Raw genomic sequence first — 23,289 nt, forward strand, 5'->3', positions numbered from 1 at the left:
GAGAGAGGGAATAGCAGGCTTTTAAAAAATTGTTTTTAATATATACATTATGAGCTCTGTGGCACAGAGTGGTAAGCTGTAGTACTGCAGTCCAAGCTCTGCTCACGACCTGAGTTCGATCCCGATGGAAGTTGATTTCAGGTAGCTGGCTCAAGGTTGACTCAACTTTCCATCCTTCCAAGGTTGGTAAAATGAGTACCCAGCTTGCTGTGCGTAAAGGGAAGATGACTGGGGAAGGCACTGGCAAATCACCCCGTAAATAAAGTCTGCCTAGTAAACGTTGGGATATGATGTCACCCCATGGGTCAGGAATGACCTGGTGCTTGCACAGGGGACCTTTACCTTTTTTAATATATACAGTATCATAAAATAAACAATTTCTATACCTGAGTCTTTCTCCACCCAGGCTGTTTTAGATCTCTCAGGTTTTGAAATTGTTTTGTCCTTATGAGCTGTCTTTTTGTGTGCCATTTGTCTGACAGAAAGGGATGCAAATCTTTTTCATAAATGTGAATAAAAATAGAGGCAATCTCTTCCCTGTTTAACTGAGCAAGCTCTGATTGGCAGCTCGTTTGAGGGTTACCCTGGCAACCTTGCACAAAGGCCTGGTTTACGCATGCAGAAAACTGAGGTGGGAGTAAAGGCATGTGAGGTGGTAGAACAGAGGATACCATTTCAGGTTGCAAGTGGAGGGTCACGTATTTACGCTTCTTTTCATTAAATGCATTCCACAAGAAGAAAACTAACACAGCATGAATGGGCTGAGCTGGAACCTTTTCCTGGGATACTCTAAAGTTTATCTGTTGTTGTTTTTCCCACATCTCTCAGGGACTTGCATTTATCCCCCAGCCACCATTTGCAGAGGTGTTGTTCATTCTCTTGCATTATTCCATTTCATGAGTACAGCAGGCCAAGCAAGGTGCAGATAAAATGGTAACACTGTTCACAGACCAGATTACCAAATTACCCAAGAGGAACCCCACACATAGAAAACTTAATGTCAGGGAGAAAATGAGGTAGTTTTCAGTTAGTGGTGTGGGAGAGAACAAAACCTCAGTATGCATGGGTATACTTCAAGCTCTGCTTTACCACCTCTCTCACTCTTGTTGTGTTGTGTGTACCAGCTTACTTGCAGAACTGGTTTTTGGAGCAGGGAAAATGGAGCTTACAGGGACTGTGCTTCCAAGCTGGCTTTCTCCTTCCAGAACTCTGACTGGGTGTGTTACAATTATTAGTTCCAAAGTGGCTTAGTCCTCTCTCCTATTCAGCTTACCACTCCCTCTCTCTTAACCATCTTTCTCACTTCTGTTGTCTGTGCCCGATTCACTCTTTTCTGCTTTATATATCTCCTTTATGGAAACTCTTGTCTTGCACCTGCTGTGGCAGTAGGAAAAGAAAAGCTAAATGTAAGTTCTTCAGATCAAAAGCTTGTTACTTTAAGAACTGCCACAAAAGATAGATATTACCCCTTGAGAGTAATAGTATGAAAACTTTCCAAAAACCCTCTTGAAATTAGTTTGTTTTTTCAATGTTTTCAACAAAAAAGTCTCACAAAAATATTGGCTGGAGGGGCTGAGGTTCTGGGAGACAGCTTTTCATATGCATGCATGATGCCCCTGGTTCAATGCCTGGCATCTCTAGTTAAAAGGATCAGGTAGTCAGTGATCTGGAAAACCTGTCTGAGACACTATAGATCTATTGCCAATCAGACCAAATAATACTGGCCTTGATAGTCCAATGGGCAGAGGTAGCTTCATGGATCCTCCTGTTTTCTCACCAAGTGTTCTTCAAGAAAGTTCAAAATGTCAGTGCAGCTTAAGAACTTAAGTAGAGCCTGCTGGATCAGACCAGTGTTCCACCTAGTTCATCCAGTCCAACATATTGTTTCATACAGTGGCCAACCAGTTCCCCAATTCCTCACCAGTCTACATATTTCCCCAGAAAACCATGCTCTACAGCGGCCTAGCAAGTAAAGACCTCATCCTTAAGGCATGAAATTAACAATGCTCAAGAGTATCCATTATTCATGGGATATTTGAGACTCACAGTCTCCAATGCCTTCTAGTACAATCCACTAAATGGGGAAGAACTGAGAACTATCATTCCCATCAGGACTGCCAACTCTGTCCTAGGAAATTACCAGATATTTGGGGAAATGCTTGGGAAAAATGGAATTTGGGGAGGAAAAGGAGCTTAGTGGAGATGGGATGTCACATCCAGGTCAAAGGTAAGCCCTTCTAAGCCACTCCCTTTCTTGTGAGGTCACTATCTCCCACCACTTTAAAATTTAAATGTAACTGTCCTGCCTCATATCACTCAATCAAAAAAAAAAAAAACATTCAAAACTGTCTTCCAATTTTTCTCAGTGTTAAGGAGAAAAATCCAAACTGAAGACCATAGGAGGATGTCAGCCAACAACCAAGGAGAGGATGAAGCTTGGCAGGAAAATCTGATTATGATCCAAATACAAACAGGATCCACATTTTAGTGGAGTTGTGGGTTCAGCTGATAACCAGCTTGAGAGTGTGTGTGTGTGTGTGTGTGTGTGTGTGTAAACCTCCTTATGAGTCCATCTTCATCCCAAACTTGGTATATCATCCCTTTTTGTCTCATAAAATAAAACCTCCAGTATAGATTCAAACAATTGTCTCTTTGTTCCTTTAGAAAATGTAGTCCTAAAAATGCATCCAGCTACTAATAAAATCTCATATGTTTTCTGCATAGGGTTGCCTGCTCCGGGTTGGGAAATACCTGGAGATTTTGGGGGTGGGGCCTGAGGAGGGCAGGGTTTGGGGAGGGGAAGGATTGCCAAAGTGGCCATTTTCTCCGGGTGAACTGATCTCTGTTGGCTGGAGATCAGTTGTAATAGCAGGAGATCTCCAGCCACCACCTGGAGGTTTGCAGCACTATTTCTGCACATGCACATAAAACGTTCAGGTTTGCTTATGAACTGCTTCTTGGAAAAGGGATCACCAACATATGCAGATCAATAGGAATTAGAGTTAAGAAGATTGGCTTTTCATTCCTTTGCTGTCATTCAACTTCTAATGCCAGTTTGTATGTCTAGTCAATATCTAAAACCCTTAGATATCAAATACTTGGGGATATAATTGGGGGCTTGATTAGTCTTATACAGGTTTATGCACATGTGTGAACTATCCCCCCCCTCCCCAGAACTCCAACACTAGTGATGGTTTTGTCATTTGGAATGATCAAACCCAAGGGCAATATAATCCAGTTGTTTCCCATTTAGTTAAAGTAGCACAGTTGCATAATGTCAATCAAGCTCTTTCATAACAAAATCATTACAACCTTGTAGCTCTTTGCCAATAGCTGTTTCTTTCCATTTATCATTTATATTGCTATGTGCCAAATTTCTCTCCAGTTTGTCTGTAGGATGTGACCTGTGTAGAGCAGAACTGTCATAGTTGATTTTAAAGGAAGTCCAGTCAGGATTAACCAAAATTGGTAGCCTTGTAAGAAGTGGAACAAACAACACACACACAAATATTGCTGTCAAGTCACAGCTGACTTATGGTGGCCCTGTAGGGTTTTCAAAGCAAGAGGTAGTTTGCCCTTGCCTGCCTCCAGGTCATGCTCCTGGTATTCCTTAGAGGTCTCCCATCCAAGTACTAGGTAGGATCGGGCTGAGAGTGTGTGATTGGCCCAAGGCCATCCAGCAAATTTCCATGGCATAAGGGGGGATTTGAACCTGGGTTTTCCAGTTCTAGTCTGACACCCTAACCACTAATAAGCTGCTGGAATTCAGGGAATTCTGCCTTCTCTCCCCCCACCCCGTTACCCCAATTAGGCAGTCTCTATTATTAGATAGGGGAAATAGCATCTGGAAACTAAGCTTAGCGAGAGGTTTGGGGTACAGGATTTTTTTACCAGCTTTTATAGAGATTTTACAGGGATTTTACAGCTTTTACAGGGATGAGAGTTGTTTCTACGTTTTGTAGTTTTTTATTGAAAACGGTTGAAAAACAGAGTCACACACCTGATACAAACAAGAGGCTAAGAAATAAAAGGGAAGAGGGAGTGGACACAAGGATATCAGGGGTTGAGCGTGATATTTACCTATCCAGAAGAATGTGACATCCAAATGATAGCAGTGCTGAGCAGCAGAGAAATGGACCAGCATCTTGTGGAAATAAAAGGACCTTACATGCAACTAGGGGGTGGGTGTCGGATCCAAGGAAAAACATGCACATGTTTAAATAGCGAAAAGGCTGCTACTTATAGCAAAAATGAGCCCTGAGGCTGCAGGAGGTAACTGGCAAAAACAATGGTCTTTGCCAGGGACAAAAGGTTTAATTACTTCTCTGGTGACTGAGATATTAAAGTATGAAAGGACATGAGGTAATGGCAACATAGAAGAATACCTTAGTTTGCTTGATTAAGTGCTGGCAATGACTCTAGTATAGAGTTTTAGATATATGAAGATGGTTCCAGGGTTTTTCCAGGAAAAGAGGGAGTGGACAGGAGATGGATGGCTTAATCTAATCTGCAAGTTAGATGTTGCTGAAGGGTGAATTAGATATGCAAATGGACTAGTCAGAGTTCGCTGAATAGTTCCCTGATTGCTGATGTGATTAAAGTGCTGGCTTTCAGTTCCAGGCATCTGTTCAGAGCACTTCAAGGGTGTGATGGAGGCTCATTTACTCCATACTGTTTTCAGCTTTTCCACCTCGAGGCCAGGGGAATGCAAACAACCCAATTTTGCCTGACAGTGCCAAAAATTTGCACAGGTCACCAAGGTAGCGTCCAGAGCCCTGGAATCTTTGGTTCACCTTGGCATAGCTTGCCCTGTTTCTTCTGGCAGCTTTGATTCCATATTCCCTCATGGCATACCAGGTTTCTGGGACAGATAAGGGGCCAACACCCCCCCAATAGTTTTTGACCTTCCAAATTTGTTTTAGTATGAGCTGTATAGGGAAAAATACTATTGATGTATACTTCATGTCTTATATATGGTCCAAAATTATAATGAGCCTCCTGAAACAAACAGAAAATAATTTGGCCCTAATGTAAGCCTATGCAGATATTTAAATTAAAAATTATTTTATTAATCTTCATTTATCATCAATAACACATTTGTCTGACTGTCCTTTAATAGGACTACATTTGTCTGACTATCCTTTAACAGGCACATAGCTTGTTAATATTTATGTTAATTTGTTCATGTTTTGTTATTAGAAAGAACGACAACAGAAGTTCTGATAGCTGAGAACTTCTCATTCTCTTTTGGAACACAATATCCAATCACAGTTTGGCAACTGACTGAGGGAAGGGGACCAATGAATAGTTTAGGGCAGTTTTTGGCAGTTTGACTTGGAGAGATAAAGCAGGGGAGAGACATGAGGGCTCTCTCTGAAGCTCCTTGGGTGCAAGGACACTTTCTGGTCATCTGCCACAGTGAGAGGCCTTTGGTCAGGATCTGGTTGACTAAACACTCTGCCTCCCTTCCCCCATTTGGGCTGCACAAGCAACTCTTCTAGCTGTGTATGCTGTTCTGGAGAGTTGTGGGTGAGAACCAAACATGTCCTGCTCCTATTGAAACTGGAGAATGAATTCACCCAATTTTTAGCATCACAATTGATCCACCATTTCTTCTTCCAGCTTTAACAGTGGAGATGATTTCAAGGGATAGTAAGGGATAGTAAGGTCTGATCACCCTCTCCCCAATATTTTTGGATATCCTTTTAGTTCCCATCAATTAGAATTTTTCAGCGATTAATTTTTTTAGAAAGCCTGGAGGTATTTAAAGAATTTCATTTACTTCTCCATTCCAGCGATTGTACTCTCCATTCCAATACCACAAGCTACTGGTGTTCCAGCCAGTCCAGGCCAAACCCCACAATGGGACAGAAGCTGAATAAGTCCATCAAGCCATATGTGTGTGTTGGGGATGTGTGCAGTGCAGAATTCCCTCCCCACCAAGTGATTTCCACTTTCAGGTCTGAGGTGCTGCCATTAGTGGACTCTGCCCCCATGGTCTTGGACAGGAAGAGTAAACTAACCTGGGAAATTTAGACTGGAATGTTCAGCCTTAGAACTCAATTATGTACAAGAGGAGTCTAGCTGTGCTAGAAGAAGAAGAATCATAGAGTCATCTAGTCCAACCCCCTACACAATGCAGGACATTCCAAACTACCTCCCCCCCACACTCCCAGTGACCCATACTCCATGCCCAGAAGATGGCCAAGGTGCCCTCATGATCTGCCTAAGGTAATAGAATCAGCATTGCTGACAGATGGCCATCTAGAAGAAGAGTTGGTTTTTGTATGCCAACTTTCTCAACCTTTTTAAAAGGAGAATAAAACTGATTTACAATCTCCTTCCCATCCTCTCCCCACAACAGACACCTTGTGAGATAGGTAGGGCTGAGAGAGTTCTAAGAGAACTGTGACTAGCCCAAATTCATCCAGCTGGCTTCATGTGAAGGAGTGGGGAATCCAACCCGGTTCTCCAGATTAGAGTCCACAGCTCTTAAACACTACACCACATTAGCTCTCCAGACCATTCTAGAAAACAAAAGGATTTCATTAGAGGATTTCATTGTTTCTAGCAAAAGCCTTGTTCCTCTTCCAATTGTTTTCATCACCCACTCTTCTCCTCCCAGAGTTACCTCAATTTAGCAGGCTACCAAACTGACAATGTGGGAATCATTCTAAGAATGAAATGGAGGAATGTGTTTGTCTCACAACAGCAGTTCTTTTGTAGGAGATAGGCTAGGTAGCATGAGTTGGGGAATGAAGGCAAAAAAGTGCCATGACAAATCAGATGCAATTAATGTCTGATAATGATCATAGGGGAGGGAAGGTGGCATGATGTAGCCTGATCTCATCAGATCTTGGAAACTAAGCAGGGTTGGTACTTGTATGGGAGACCATCAAGGAAGACTCTGCAGAGAATGCAATGGCAAACCACCTCTGCTCATCTCTTTTCTTGAAAACCTCATGAGAAATTGCCATCATTCAGTTGCATCTTGACAGCTAGGGTTGCCAACCTCCAGGTAGTAGCTGGAGATCTCCTATTATAACTGAGAGATCAGTTCACCTGGAGAAAATGGCAGGTTTGGCAATTGGATTCTATAGCATTGAAGTCCCTCTCCTCCCCAAACCCTGCCCTCCTCAGACTCTGTCCCAAAAAACCTCCCGCCAGTGGCAAAGAGGGACCTGGCAACACTATTAACAGCACTTACATACATAATGATCATAGGGCAGCCTGAATAGCCCAGACTAGCCTGAGCTCATGAGAGACTGGAAGCTAAGCAGGTTTGGCCATAGTTAATACTTGAGAGACCACCAAGGAAGACCAGGGTTGCTATGCAGAGGAAGGCAACGGCAAACCACCTCTGCTCATCTCTTGCCTTGAAAACCCCATGAGAGGTCATCATAAGTCTGCTGTGACTTGACAGCGCTTAATAATTATATTAACAATCAAAGAACTGCTCTTCATTTCACACTGAATGAGTAACTGGCTTTAAATTATTGGCTCTGTGAGTGAGAAAGTGGGTAGATTATTTTGAGTACGATGAAGGTAGGGAGGTTCTCACACTTTCTCCTAAATCTTCAGATTATGAACTCTTGAGAGAAGAAGAAAAAAACATTCATTGCTTCTCCATGTACAGAAAAGTACTTTACTGTAAAGTTAATGTCGGATTCATGTTAGTAGACAGGCACATCTGATTTAAGTGAATTTCGCTGTAATAACACCTTTCATCTTCCTAACTGAAAATTGCAACAGATTATGCATTTTGCAAATATGAGAACAATTTAGGAAAATTAAATTTGCACATATCATATGATGAGCATATCCCCATGGACCTATTTTGTGTTCAGTTCAGAAGGGTGTTTTAGCACTTCTATCCATTGAAGCCTCAGTGTTCTGCTGGATGCATCACATCACACTTTAGCAAATTTTGAAGCATGTAATACAGAGTTTCTTTCTTGAACTGCACTTGAAAAGGTAAGTTTCAGTTATCTATTTTGTGTTGCAACAGTTTTTTCCTTCTGTAAATATAGGATGAAATTAAAATAAGATAATTAATTTTCATTATTTTTTCTGTAAAGTCCTTGGCCAGGATCCTACCTGCTACCAGTATACAAGGAGAAATCACTTCTAAGCACTCACAGGTAGGGTTTACAGTGGTTTACAGTGATTAGAGCCAGCATAGTACAGTGGTTAGACCGTTGGGCCTAGGACAGGAAAGTTCAAGTCCCCACTTAGCCATGGACAATGAGTGACCTTAGGTCAGTCACCCTATCCTATTTCACAGAGTTCTTATACAGAGAAATCAGTGTTGCAAACCTCCAGGTACTAGCTGGAGATCTCCTGCTATTACAACTGATCTCTAGCCAATAGAGATCTGTTCACCTGGAGAAAATGGCCGCTATGTCAATTGGACTATGGCATTGAAATCCTCCCTCCCTAAACCCCACCCTCCTCAGGCTCCACCCCAAAAACCTCCTGCTGCTGGCAAAGAGGAACCCGGCAACCTTAAGAGAAATGGACAAGGGACAAACTTTGCATGGCAGGCTGAGATTTTTGGAAGAAGGACCAGAGATAGGGTTGCCAGGTCCCTCTTTGCTATTGGTGGGAGGTTTTTAGGGTGGAGGGCACAGTTTGGGGAGGGGAGGGACTTCAGTGCCATAGAGTCCAATTGCCAAAGCAGCCATTTTTTCCAGGTGAACTGATCTCTATCGGCTGGAGATCAGTTGTAATAGCAGGAGAACTCCAGCTAGTACCTGGAGGTTGGCAACCCTAGCCAGAGAAGAATATAAGCTACAGATGGATAGACCAACAGACAGGAAGAATATTATTGCAAAGTTCACTGGGCTATAAACTTAAACTAATTCACATTTCTCTTTCTATTTGTTTCATATAAGCAGAAGTGGACAGCAACAGTTTCAAAGCAGTAATTTATAACCGTACACATTTTCACTCTGATCCAGCAGGAGGTCACAGGGGTGCAAACAGCTGTTGTGCATTCATTTCTCCAAACTAAGACCCAGAGTCTCTTCAACAGTACCAATCATCTGTTCTGGACAGCAGGGGAATAGAAAGCTGGATTCAGTTATTTTCCTACTTTCTATAACAGGAACATATGGCAAACGTTATTGTGACGACAGTGTCTAGCACATTGAACTTTTTGCGGAAATAACAAGAACTAGTGCTTTTGTGGAAATGATCAGGAAGTAATGTTGTACCTTCCAACAAGTTTGGTCGCCATTAAGTTTGCTTGTCAACACAACAGCTTAATGCTATTTGTTAAGTGGATAAATAAGACACTAATAACCTTGGCAATGCGTTGTTCAGTATCCTTGAATGTAAAAATGTGGTTGACAGAATACCTTGTGTAATTATAATATCTTGTATAAGATTCTTGTGGAAAATTATTTGTGTTGAATTATCTCTGTTTTAAACCCTCCATTTGTTTTTCATTTACATTGACTCCAAATTACACCACCAGGGCAGGACAAGATCATCCTGTGCTAAGAAATATGTGACCCGTTTTGGAATTCAGGCATTAAAGGTGTTTATATATTTTTAACAAAAATAATGATCTTTTTGTTTACTGGTGTGCAATATTGCATTAATTTATTCATAGAGCACCCTGCTCAGTCAAAATTTCAACAATTATTATTGCAAGTCTTAAGATATTTGCTGTCTGTTGTTTAATTACTTGATTTTGTTTGATTTTATTCACAAAATAATTAGCCTCTAACCATCTCATTATTGCTAAGGCATGCATTATTCTGATCATTCCCATTATGTAAACATGGTATTAGTGAGCACAGTAGCATTTTAAGCATCCCTTGCCCAAACTAACTGTAATGCATTCTCATATTTTGTTCAGTAACTATAGATAATGTGCTTAGTTTGCTTTGTTCATTAATATTCAGGTAATTTTTTTATGAAGAAGACAGACAATTTCTGTTTGGACAAATACAGTGTTTCAAAGTGAAGGACAGAAGATAAGTTGACTTTCTTTTTGGGCAATGATGCAGTTCATATTTTAGATAGTACAATGAAAGCTGAATTGTGCCTGTGGATCCATACCAGGATAACACCATGATTATGCTGGTGTAACATTTTGTTGGTATATCCATGAAATTGACGAGACCTCTGCTCTGCTGGTATTGGGGTAACAAGTATTCTAAACTCTCTCAGATCAAAAGTTTTCCTTTGGTCATAACATAACATTAAGCTGGCAAAAAAGAAGAAATAAATTAGAACTCATCTTTGAACCCAACAAAGAGCCAAAAACTATGCCCCCTCACTTTGTCTATACAGCCACTATTAGAGATGTCAGGGTGCTTGCAGGAGAAAATGAGGGGAGACAAGGAGTCACGCCAGCTTGCTTATGTCACTTCTGGCAAAAACTGGAAGGGACATGACAGACACGCTAACATATTGCAAAAACTCCACAGTAAAACCATAGAGTTTTTGTAAAATGCTAGAGCATCTACCATGACATTTCCAATTGTTACTGGAAGTGAGGTAAGGGTACAGATGTGCCAGGCCCAGCTCCACTTCTCCTCCCAGGGGCCGACAGCTATGGCCTAGCAACCCTGGCCATTATGGAACAGAAGATTCTAACTAAACCTTGCTCCCAGTTAGACAATAGCAGCAATATATAAACTCTGTGACAGAAGTCCACATTTCAGATGATAGGTACGGGGCTCTATCCCTCTGGCTTTATTTCATTGCATGATCACTCAAGTGGAGGACTTAGATGAAAGCATACTTTGCATAAATGACCTGGCCTGATAACAAGTATTAGACAGGCATGTTGCTAACAATTATTTCCCCAGAACTGTTACAGGTAATCTGCCACAGAACCCCAAATACAAAAGCAGCAGAAAAGCAGCAGTGATTAGTATGCAAGCAGCTACTTCTCTGTGTGGTTGCTAGCCTTCGCCTTCAAACAGGGTTTCCATATCTTTTCAAGTTGCTTAATAGATATTTGGGGATGAAGTGACAAGGACACCTGTTACCCTGCTATATGTCATTCAACTTCCAATGTAGAGTAGCTCTACTAAAACAAGAATGTTATCAAATATATTCACTTGATCCATCCAGAACTCAATCCATCACAGATATTGTTTAGCCGTCAACCTGTCTTCTGAAAAAAACTTGCACGTAGAACATCTCAATTCCTGCCCTTTATACACAGAACAGGAAGAATGTTCAGTCCCCTAAGGAATAATGTGTCTCATTTCACTCAAGAATGACCACTTGGGAAAATAAAGGGTTGTCATTGATGGCTTCCAGTGGGAGTTCCCTTTACTCCATCTTAGATGGAAGGGCAGTGGCTCTTATAGGTGACTTGTGAAGAGGGAAAAGCAAGAGAGAGAGAGAGAGAGTTGTCAACATGACACATGAAAACAGACTATATAATCACACAAAACATATAAAATAAACAAAAAATATAAAAATCCTAATTCACAAATGCCAATAATAATCTTGTATGCTTCTACAATAGTCAGTTTTCTCATAACTCTCTCAGCCCCACCTACCTCACAAGGTGTCTCTTGTTCTTCTTGTTCTTGTTCTTCTCACAAATACTTTAAAAATCATGCAGATACCCGAACATCTTTCATCATGGCCACAAACATGATTAATTCAGATTAATTCTAAATTCCACTGTGCAGTGGCACCAATTCCTACTATCCAGTTCCTATGATGTGGGTTTGTTCCTGAGACATCCACATTAAAAATATGACCACAGAAAGATGTTCTCATTTGGGCAGAAGATGACCAGATCTGCTAACATGTTGGGCCAGATTAGAGTAGTGGACTCAACAGACCAGTGTATAGTGGGAAAGATGGTCATGCAGATAATGGTGCAGTCTTATGCATACGTACTTAGAGTAAGTCACACTGATTGACATTTCTGGCATTTACTTCTGAATAAACATGCAAATGGTTGTTGTTTGATGGGATGGTTGCATCTCCTAATTTAGCTATTTTCTTATGAAAGTTGGGCATCAGAATATGTATTCCATTAGTGTTTCTGACTTTATTTATGAAAAATGCTCTGGTTGGATCAGGGCCGAATTTAGGTTTGATGAGGCCCTAAGCTATTGAAGGTAATGGGGCCCTTTATATGTCCAGCTGTCCTTTGTCAACAACAAATTGTCGCTGTTTTTTGTGTTGAATATATGCTATATGGTAATTTATGGACCTAATAGGTATCTAAAGCCATTTGCACATAACAAAACACTGTTGCTGTATGTAGGTTTTATTTTATTTGTTTTTTATCTTATATTTTGGAAATGTACATCCAGTTTTTTTCCCTTTAAATTTTTTTTTGGGCCCCAAGAGAGTGGGGCCCTAAGCTATAGCTTGTTTAGCTTATACTTAAATCAGGCACTGGGTTGGATATCTTCAGATACTCCATGGTTCAAAGCTCCATGCAAATGAAGGAAGGAAGGAAGGAAGAAATTATTGGTGGTACAAACTCCTAAGCAATCTTCTGACTTAAAGCAGCAAGATCTTCTCAGTTTGGACACTTTAAGCATTAAACATTTTTAAAAAAGATGAGTGGATGCATATTAGGATCTGAAATTTAGATCTAGGAAAAGTTAGGAGGGCTATTAATTATAATTTCCATTGTTGGGAATGATATAAAACTACTGATTGCTGCTTTATTAAAATTGTCAATGCTGCTGGATATCTGGGATACTTGCCTGTAAAAGCTGATGTGAAATATGCACATTGAACTGAGCAAATCTCAGATTTGTAGCATCCGAATGAAAATATTGTACATTTGCATGTGTGAGGGATGTAAAACACTCTAGATGGGGAAAAAAAAGTAGGGGGAAGGCAAAGAAACAGCTGTAAAAATAATGCCAATGGGACAATGCCCCTTGAGGCTGTTTAGTGAGTAACAATAGCCATCTACAATATTGTTTTAAAATGGTTGCAATTAATTTTTTTATTCAGTAACACAGTGTCCCTATTTAGTGGAGGGACATGGTGGTTTTGTCAGTTTCAATGGTCCCTGGAATATTTGACTTAATGACAAATTGTGTTCCTGGTTTTTTATATATTTTTTGGATCAATAGGTTATAAAATAAAGATAAAAATCCCATAGTCCAATAATGTAGTTTGAAAAGAATACTGTCTATTTTATGGCAGCTGGGATGAAATTCAGTAATATATACCAAAGCAATAACATTTATTTGCCGCCTTTTGGGGGGGGGTATCTTTGCCATAATGTTCTTATCCAATTTTACCTTGCCGTAGATTGCACAATTCCAATTATTTTTAGATAGCTGTATCTGATATTGATTACCAAATATATTCTGCATGTGCAATGCTCATTTAAAAGGATAAATCCTGATTAGATTTGAGAAATATTTATCCACCCACTGATTACCTTGCTTCTTCTAAATAAATGGCACAAGCTGGATTTGCATGCAGAAGTGTATCAAGAGAATATGTAAACTGAACAGTTAGTCATTGGCAATTTAATGCTGTGAAATGAAACCAGCTTATCAGAGATGGCTTAATCTTATATCTGCTTTTCAGTTCACAACCAGCACAAAAAGTAAACCTTCTGGAACCTTCTGATTTCTAATTATTGCTACTCATACATAGAAGGCACTTGCACATAGGATCCCTTCCCAAAGCTGATTTTTGGTGCAATCCTAAACAGTGGTGCACCTTTCTAAATTCACTGATGTCAATGGACTTATAAGAGGGTAACTCTGTTTAGGATTGCAGTGATAGTTGACTGTTCACTATTTGGGGAAAGAGACAGAGATAGAGGGCTAGAGGTCCAGGTTACCATAAAATGCACCTCAAACTCATAGCATAGGGGTGGCAGTGAGAAATAATCCTAGATATGTTAGGGGTGGGGTGGAATAAATCTGAGATCCTCAGTGAGGTCTAGCAGCTTGAAATCTGGGCCAGCTGAGTAAATTCCACATTCTTATGGCCCATGTCTGTGAGGCCCAGTTTACCACATATGCTCCCTTCATAATTGCCACATTATATGTTATACCCAGAAAAGTATACACATGTAAAAGAAGAATTAGAATCCTATATTCTAATAGTGAAGTTGGCCAAATTTTTGAATACTTAAATCTGATAACTAGAACTGTGAACGAGCAACAAGACAGATATTTCTATAAACCTGAACAACACCCCAGGTTTGCAGAAAAATGTGGGGGGGGGGAAACCCAAACAAACAAACAAACAAACAAACATGGGGTGGTTAAAAAACCCAAAAATGATAAAAGGAGCTTCTGCTTCATGAAGCAACAGATTCCCTCAATGGCCATTGCTAGACAACCACAGCATTCCATGCTTCAGTTTCTGAGACTAAAAGACAGGGGGAAGAGGGCAGGGTCCTTTCCAGGACTATTTCAGCCTTTGAGGGAGAACCCATTGGAGCCAGGTCTGGCTAGGTTTGCAAGTTCCAGGTTGGGAAATTCCTGGAGATTTTAGAATAGAATAGAATCATAGAGTTGGAAGGGACCACCAGGGCCATCAAGTCCAACCCCCTGCACATGCAGGAAATTCACAACTACCTCCCCCCCTCCACACCCCTAGTGAACAGAAGATGGCCAAGATGCCCTCCCTCTCATCACTGCCTAAGGTCACAGAATCAGCATTGCTGACAGATGGCCATCTAACCTCTTCTTAAAAACCTCCAGGGAAGGAGAGCTTACCACCTCCCGAGGAAGCCTGTTCCACTGAGGAAATGCTCTAACTGTTAGAAAATTCTTCCTAATGTCTAGACGGAAACTCTTTTGATTTAATTTCAACCCGTTGGTTCTGGTCCGAACATCTTGAGCAACAGAAAACAGCTCGGCACCCTCCTCTATATGACAGCCCTTCAAGTACTTGAACATGGTTATCATATCCCCTCTCAGTCTTCTCCTCTTCAGGCTAAACATACCCAGCTCCTTCAACCTTTCCTCATAGGACTTGGTCTCCAGACCCCTCACCATCTTTGTTGCCCTTCTCTGGACACGTTCCAGCTTGTCTACATCTTTCTTAAATTGTGGTGCCCAAAAACTGAACACAGTACTCTAGGTGAGGTCTAACCAGAGCAGAGTAAAGCGATGCCATCACTTTGTGTGATCTGGACACTATACTTCTGTTGATGCACCCCAAGACCGCATTTGCCTTTTTAGTTACAGCATCACACTGCTGACTCATGTTCAGTGTTTGGTCTACTAAGACCCCAAGATCCTTTTCACACACACTACTGCTCAAACAAGTCTCCCCCATCCTATAATTATGCATTTGATTGTTCCTACCTAAATGCAGAACTTTACATTTGTCTTTGTTGAAGTGCATTTTATTAGTTCTAGCCCATTTCTCCAGCCTGTCAAGATTATCCTGCATCTTGGCTCTGTCCTCTACCGTATTTGCTACCCCTCCCAATTTAGTATCATCTGCAAATTTAATAAGCATCCCCTCTATTCCTTCATCCAAATCATTTATAAAGATGTTGAACAACACAGGGCCCAGAACAGATCCCTGAGGAACTCCACTAGTCACTTCTCTCCAAGTGGACAAAGAACCATTAACTAGCACTCTTTGGGTACAATCTGTCAACCAGTTGCAGATCCATCTAACAATAATAGGATCTAACCCACATTTTCCCAATTTGTCAACTAGAATACTATGTGGAACCTTATCAAAAGCCTTACTGAAATCTAGATAAACTATGTCTACAGCATTCCCCTGATCCAGCAAGGTAGTAACTTTCTCAAAAAAAGGAGATAAGATTATCCACATTTTGTGGTTGAGTCTGAGCAGGGCAGCTTTGGGGAGGGGAGAGACCTCAGCTGGATATAATGATATAGAGTCCACCCTCCAGAGCAGCCATTTTATCCAGGGGGACAGATCTCTGTAGTCTGGAGCTCAGTTATACTTCTGGGACATCTCCAGGTCCAACCTAGATGTTACCAACCCTAAGCCTGGAAGCAGCCTCTGAGTGACGATACCACCTGACTTGCATAACTCAACTAGGCCTAGCTGCTTGCTACTGTTCAACAACAGCCACCTGATGAAAGCCAGTGTTGCATAGTGGCTAGAACTTCAGAGTAGGGTCTGGGACACCCAGGTTTGAATCCCCATTTTGCTGTGGAAGCTCACCCAGTGACCTTGGGCCAGTCATATACTTTCATCCTAATCTACCTCCAGGGTCCTTGTGAGGATGAAAATGAGGAGAGGAGAATAATTTAAACTGCTTTGGTGCCCACTGTAGAGAAAGGTGGGTGTAAATGAAGTAAAAAAAAATGAAGGTGGGAGGCTGATAAAAAATAGGTTGGTGAATGTCTGTGAAGGAGAGAGTGAGATGGGGAAAAGTAGAGGATATGGGAGTTGCCAGGGTGAGAGAAAATGGAAACAGTGTGGGGAGGGGGATAGAGGAGAAAGTGAGGCACCACCTCACAAGTCCTTGAAGGTTCTCTACCATGCAAGTGGGCCTGGCCCAATGGCTGGTACCACAAAACTGGACTACAGTTTTCTTTGGTAAAGTCTTCTGTTGGGGAGGGGGAGCTGAAAACAGCGGTATAAATAAAGGTAAATTGGTTGTTGGAGAAGGGAAGGAGAAGGGGTTGCAAACTCCAGTTAGGAAATTCCTGGATATTTGGTGGATGGAGCCTGGATGGAGTCTAAGGGACCTCAGAAGGGTATAATGCCATCGATCACCCTACAAGGCAGCAATTTCCTCCAAGGGAATTAGGAATTAGGATTGCCAAAAGAGATCAGTTCCCTTTAGGATTGCCAGTTTAAGGTTGGGAAATTCCTGGAGATTTAGAGGTAGAGTCTTGGGATAGTGAGATCTGAGGAGGGAAGTTATCTCAGCAGGATATAATGCTATAAAGTCCACCCTCCAAAGCAGCCATTTACTCCAGTGAAATTTATCTCTGTCATCTGGCGATCCATTGAAATTCCCTATGATCTCCAGCCCCCTAGGGAACATGGCTTCTCTGGAGGGTGAACTCTATTCTGAGGCCTATTTGGCCCCTCTCCAAACCCTGTTTTCCTCACACTTCACCACAATATTTCCAGGAATTTCCCACCCTGGAGCTAGCAACTCTAGCCAGGCCTGGCCCCAAGGGGCCATAATAGATCTTGAAAGAACCGTGCACCCTCCCCCTGCCTTTTATTCACAGAAACTGAAGCCTGGAATGCTTTGGTGGCCTAGCAAAGGCCACTGAGGGAATCGGTTGCTTAAAGCTACAGGCACTCTTTTATACCATTTCTGTTTTTTTAAACCCTCCCTTCGCCCCACATTTTTGAGATTTCTCATTTTTCTGCAAACCTGGGGTGTTGTTCAGGTTTGTAGAAAGATCTGTCTTGCCTGTTTACAGCTTTAGTCACTGATTTTAAGTATCCAAAGATTTGACCAACTGCTATTGGAATGTAAGATAAGTACAAGGATCCAACACCTGTGTCCACATTCAAGGGGGATCTTGGATAAACTGTATTCTGAAACTCCAGTTATCTTTCATGCATAAACCAGGCAAAGGCAGGCAAAAACACATACACATTTATTTTGAATTAATTTATTAAAATATTGGTATTTTGCTGTTTCATCTAAAGCTTCTGTCCATTTTCCCCAAGAAGAGCTAACAAAAACTAGATCAGATAAATCAATGAAAAACTGGAAAAAATCAGAAAGAAACTCAAAGCAGCAAAAACAACAGATAAATTAATATCATTTCAGCAGAACCTTTAAACAGTAATCCTTGCCTGTCTAACTCCAACGGTTTTTGAAACAGATTTTCAGTGACCTGGGAAAAGAGAGATGGAGCCAGGCTTTGTTTGTAAAAGCATTTCACTGTTTAAGTGCCACAACAAAAAAGGTCATGAGTCATCTCCTTCCACACCTCAGATGGAGGGACACAGAATCATTTCTTCTGTAGGCTATCTATGCATTGCTAAGTTGATATTGGAGGAGGCAGTCGTTAAAATAACTCAGCACCTGAATGTTTTTAAAGGTCAAATGCAACTACAAATGTAGTATGTTACTTCTGCTTGCCACAGCATCCTACCTCTCATTTTCTGTGCAAGACACGTCCTGGATGGCCAGCTGATCAGAATGCCAAATTTTATTATTTGCTGCATAGCTTCAGGTAGAAATTTCCTAGTAGAGGGGAAATCACAAGCCCACCTACCCACTAAGACATCTGTATGATTATCATGCCTAGTTATCAATTCATGGGTTTCAAACTTATTCTTCATGTAGGGGAAAAGAAAGTAACATATGGTGGTCCTTAGTGTTGCAGATAAGGTCAGCCTTCCTAATTCCTTCATTCATCAGCAGAGCTTTGTAATTATCACCTCTCTCTCCCCCCTTCCCTCTTCTACCTCTAGAGAAGCCTCTGACAAGGCAGATTAATAAACTGGAAAGAGAAAACCTCACTTTATTCTGCTTGCCACAAGCGCTCATGAGCACATATTCTGTTACCTCTGAATGACCATCTCTTGGTGCTATTATTCAGGGCTATTAATCAATGCCTTAATGAGGGATGCAAAAGATTTACTTAATATTTCAATCTCACCCATTCCATTTCAAGGACAAACTCAAATGCCATGTCTTTTACTCTTCCTCTCTCTTAAAACCCCCCACACACTTAGACCTTTAAACTAGAGCATCTTCTTTAGAGATCACTGGAAGTAAAATTGCTGTGTGCGAGTCGTGGTATCTGTAATGAATTTTGTTCACCTCAGATTCATGAAATGGATGTATGCCACTTATTTTAAAGAAAATGGAAATGATCATTGACTTCTGTTTTCTTTGTTCAAAGATTTGGATCTACTACAGAATTGGGGGGGGGATCAAGATCCTTCACTAAAATTTATAGAGTAGGACCAAAGTTCTGTCTTCCACCCTTGATTTGAATAATCATGTATGTTGTGTGTTATGCACCATCAAACTGTTTATGAATTAATGAATTAATAACCCCCCAAATATCCTATCATTAATACTCTTGTACAGGTGTTGCAAAATGAAAGCTGTGTGTGAGGCATATTCCCAAGCGTGGGCAGCCACAGACCCTCCACCCTGGCTTAGGTTTGACCGTTTGAACGTCAGCGACGTCAGGATGGGCGAGAGTGACTACAGCTCCACTGCTCTGTCCCTTAGCTGGCAGGTTCTCCCCAGCCAGAACCCATTTAATTTTCTTTTTTGATGGTCCGTGGTATCCAAAAAACTCTCCTCCAACACCACATTTCAAATGAATCAATTTTCTTACTGTCAGGTGTCCTCCTTGTCTAACTTTCACAACCATACAGAATAATGGGGAACACCATAGCCTGAATTATTTTGATCTTAATAGTGTATTTTACCTTCAGATATTTCAAGAGTGTGATGATGTTCCCCCTCCATCTTCTCTTCTCCAATCTCATGCTTTATTGAAATCTGAAATTCTCCTTGCAGGTATGGCAAACACGTAAAGATCGTGATGAAAAAGCAAGGTCTGTTTGAGAGGGATATAGAAGGAGGGGAATCATCTTCTCTGCTTTGAAGATCCTTATCAGTAAGTTAAAGTCTAAACAATCCATTGACTGCATTGCTTTGCTAATCTTTTTCATAAATCAGAGCATTGTAAGGCATGCATATAACTGAGGAAGTCTATACTTGTAGTTAATATCCTGGACATAAATTCCAGCTAGGTGTTTCTCATGGAAATTATTTTCTGAGGGACTAATACAGTTTCAGAACACTGAGATTTAAAACAACCCTTGGACACGAAAGAGATTAAATGTGTTTGTTAAATAATAAATTGTTGCAATTTATTCCTCCAGCTGTACTGGAATCCTTACAGCTTTAATGGACAGTTCTGTACTCACAAACAGTCCTTGCTGGCATGGTTAATGCCACACTGCAGAGGCCCTGTTGCTTGTTTGATTGTGTGTTAATGCTGCCAAAGGTCAATCTTTTTTGTTTTTAAATCACAGGCTTGGGCAGTCCTATTGTTTAATATTTTTCCTCACAGTGGGGCATCTTGTTTTAATGGATAGCAGGTGACTGCTTGCTGGGCTCATCTCCTGAGAAGCCCTGACACAAAACATCTTTTCTTTTCTGGCTGGACAGAGTCAGTCCTAAATTCCTCACGATATTTTTTCAGGCTTTAAATTTTGCATATCACTGTGGAGAAGTAAGTCTACACCTGTGAGTGATGCCAAATGTATATGTTCAGATTTTTCTGCAAACCTGGGCTTTTTCAGGATTAAAGTGTTCTTGGATTTGGCTGACTTTGCTATTAGGATATATGACAAGCAGGAACTTGCAAGGACTTGCCGAGGTGGGGGTGGGGGTGGGGGGTCTTATTTTCTCCTACTCCACTATTTTCTCTTTCCCTTCCATGAAAGCCCCTATAACCTCTCCCCTTTTGTTGTTCCTCTGCTCTTCTCCTTGACAGCCAACATCCAACCTACCTTTATCTGCACCTGCCTTCAGCTCCCCCCTCCCCCCAGTATCCTCTGCCTAGGAAAGCTATGGCCCAGTTTTGTGGTGCTAGCTGCTGGGCCATGCACACTTGTATGACAGGGAACCCTCAAGGACTTGTGAGGGAGCACATCAGTTTCCCTTGTATCCCCATCCCCACATTATTTCCACTTTCCACCCTCCTGGCAACCCCCATATCATCTCCCCTTTCCCTTCCTCATTCTTTTTCTCAGCAGTTCACCTACATACTTATAGAACGAGGGACCATTTTTGAATTGTATAACCAGTCATGGCATATTGGTCAGACTCTTTTGCTTATACCACTGAAGAACATGAACGGGTTCTCAGTGTTGTTCCACCATTACAGGAAAAGGTTTCTATCAGAAAAGATTCTTATGAGCAATTATTGAATCTATCTAAACGAGGAGTACGTAATGACACGCATGCCTCTTCGTTAGCTGACTATTTAAAAAATAAAATGATACCTAGAGGTTTAAGAATAAGCAAGGCACCAACTTTATTCCGACAGGATGAGGATTTCAAAAAACGTTGGATGGCAATCCTCAATAAATGTTCTTATGATTTAATGTTGCTTATTGTACAACAGGCAAATGCTGAGAATATAAAAATTAAAAAAGGAACTGAAGAGATGAAAGACAAATTAAAAGATGAATTGGATACTTCTGAACTGGCTAGCTTAACTAAGAAATTGGAGTCTGATTTGAAATCCTATACTGACAACATAAAGTCCTATAAAATTAAAATTTTTGAAAGGGACACAATGGATTATTCAAAAAATGCTGTTTATCCTTGGTTTAATATTCAGGAAGGAGGGACAGAACCTCAAAATACAGGCAGAAGATATACCCGTCAAAATCAACGTGAGAGTGATTCCTCCAGCCTTTCCAGCCGCTCCTCATTCAGGGAATACTCTTTAAGACCCAGGAGAGGCTGGGGATATAATTATTTTCCCAGTCGCGGCCGGCGCAGAGCAATCTCATAGTCAATATATCTGATTATGTATTATCTCCTACAGAACAACAGGTTTTAAATTTGGGTTTGGGGTACGTTCCCAAACCCACCTACTCAGCTTTTCAAACCCGCATTGACATATTTAAGTTGGTCCGACTAATTAAATTAAGGGAACATTTTGGTGAATCTGCCTCCCCGATTCGGACATTTCGACCACGTTCTACTTACACTCCCTCCTCTTGCAGTCGTTTAATAACGACATTCCACCATCAGGTTCTTAAAGACCTTACTAAATTGGAAAAAAGATGCAGGTTCCAAGGAAATAATTTTTCCAAAGATGAACATGAGGCTTTAATTAAATTGGCCAATAATCCCGATTTAACCATTAAGGAAGCTGACAAGGGCGGGGCCATCGTCCTACTCAACTCTCGGGATTATATTCAGGAAAATCGCAGCCAGCTGAGCAATCTTAATTATTATCAACAATTAAATCATGATCCCACCTCAAGAGTAATGTTATCTATCAGAACAGTAATTCAGGAAGGTTTAGCCATGGATTATATTACACGCAAGGAAGCTGAATTTCTTTTAAACCAACATCCTCGTATGGCTATTTTTTATTCCTTGCCTAAAATACATTAAAATCTTTCCAAGCCACCAGGCCGACCCATAGTTTCTGGGAATCAAAGTATCACTGAACCTTTAGCTCAGTTTTTGCAGTTTCATTTAATGGATTTTTCAAAAAATACCCCATCTTACATACAGGACAGTAAGGATTTTATAAATAAAATTGAAGGCATTTCCATCCCTAAGGACTCAATTTTGGTTACTTTGGATGTTATAGCCCTTTATACAAATATTCCTTTGGATCATATTAGGGCTATTGTCTCTGATTTGCTGAAGGCACGTATAGAAAAAATTCCCCCTTCTCATTTTTTGTTGGATCTCCTTGACTTAGTACTGGAGAATAATTTTTTCCGTTTCCAGGATGATATTTTTTTACAAGTCAAGGGAGTAGCAATGGGGTGCTCGTGTGCACCTTCTCTGGCCAATATATATATGGCAGATTATTAAAAATCCTTTTTGTACAGTAATTGTCCTTTTATTTCCAATATTTTGGTTTATTTTCGTTTTTTGGATGACGCTTTCATGGTCCTAAATAATAAGCAACACTATGATGAATTAATAGTCTGGCTTAATTAAAAAAATCCACATATTCAGTGGACAGGACAGATGCACAAAAACAAAATTAATTTTTTGGACTTAACTGTGGCTGTTACCTCGGATTTAACTTTATCAGTGCAACCATTTAAAAAAACCACTGACAAAGGAGCACTCCTTCATTATAATTCTTTTCACCCAAAACATTTAAAGCAAAACTTACCCTATGGTCAATTCCTCAGGCTTCGTAGGAATGCTACAGAACAAGCTATTTACAATCAAGCAGCTGATGATTTGACCAAAGTACTTCTCTCTAGAGGTTATCCACATGAAGTTATTTCTCAAGCTAGAGCTAAAGTGGATAACATAGATCATTCTACATTAATTAGTGACCAAAGAAGGCAAAGTGTGTTTCAAGGGATTACCTCATCTTTACAATTTTCTACCCATACCAGGGATATTCAAAATATCATATATAAGCATTGGCACCTAGTACAGGAAATTCCTGGCTGTACTATAAAGCCCAGATTTGGCTATAAAAAGACTTCCTCTTTAAGGGATCAATTAATTCATACTGATGCCTTACTTAAAAAATCTTCTACTATCCCATTGGGTCATTATAGATGTGGACAATGTAACATGTGCCCATTTTCTTTGCCAGTAAAAGAATTTACCAACCCTGTTACTAATTTTTGTTTTAAATTGAAACATTTCTCAAACTG

The sequence above is a fragment of the Euleptes europaea genome, chromosome 3 (genome assembly GCF_029931775.1).
Source record: "Euleptes europaea isolate rEulEur1 chromosome 3, rEulEur1.hap1, whole genome shotgun sequence".
NCBI classification, from domain to species: Eukaryota; Metazoa; Chordata; class Lepidosauria; order Squamata; family Sphaerodactylidae; genus Euleptes; species Euleptes europaea.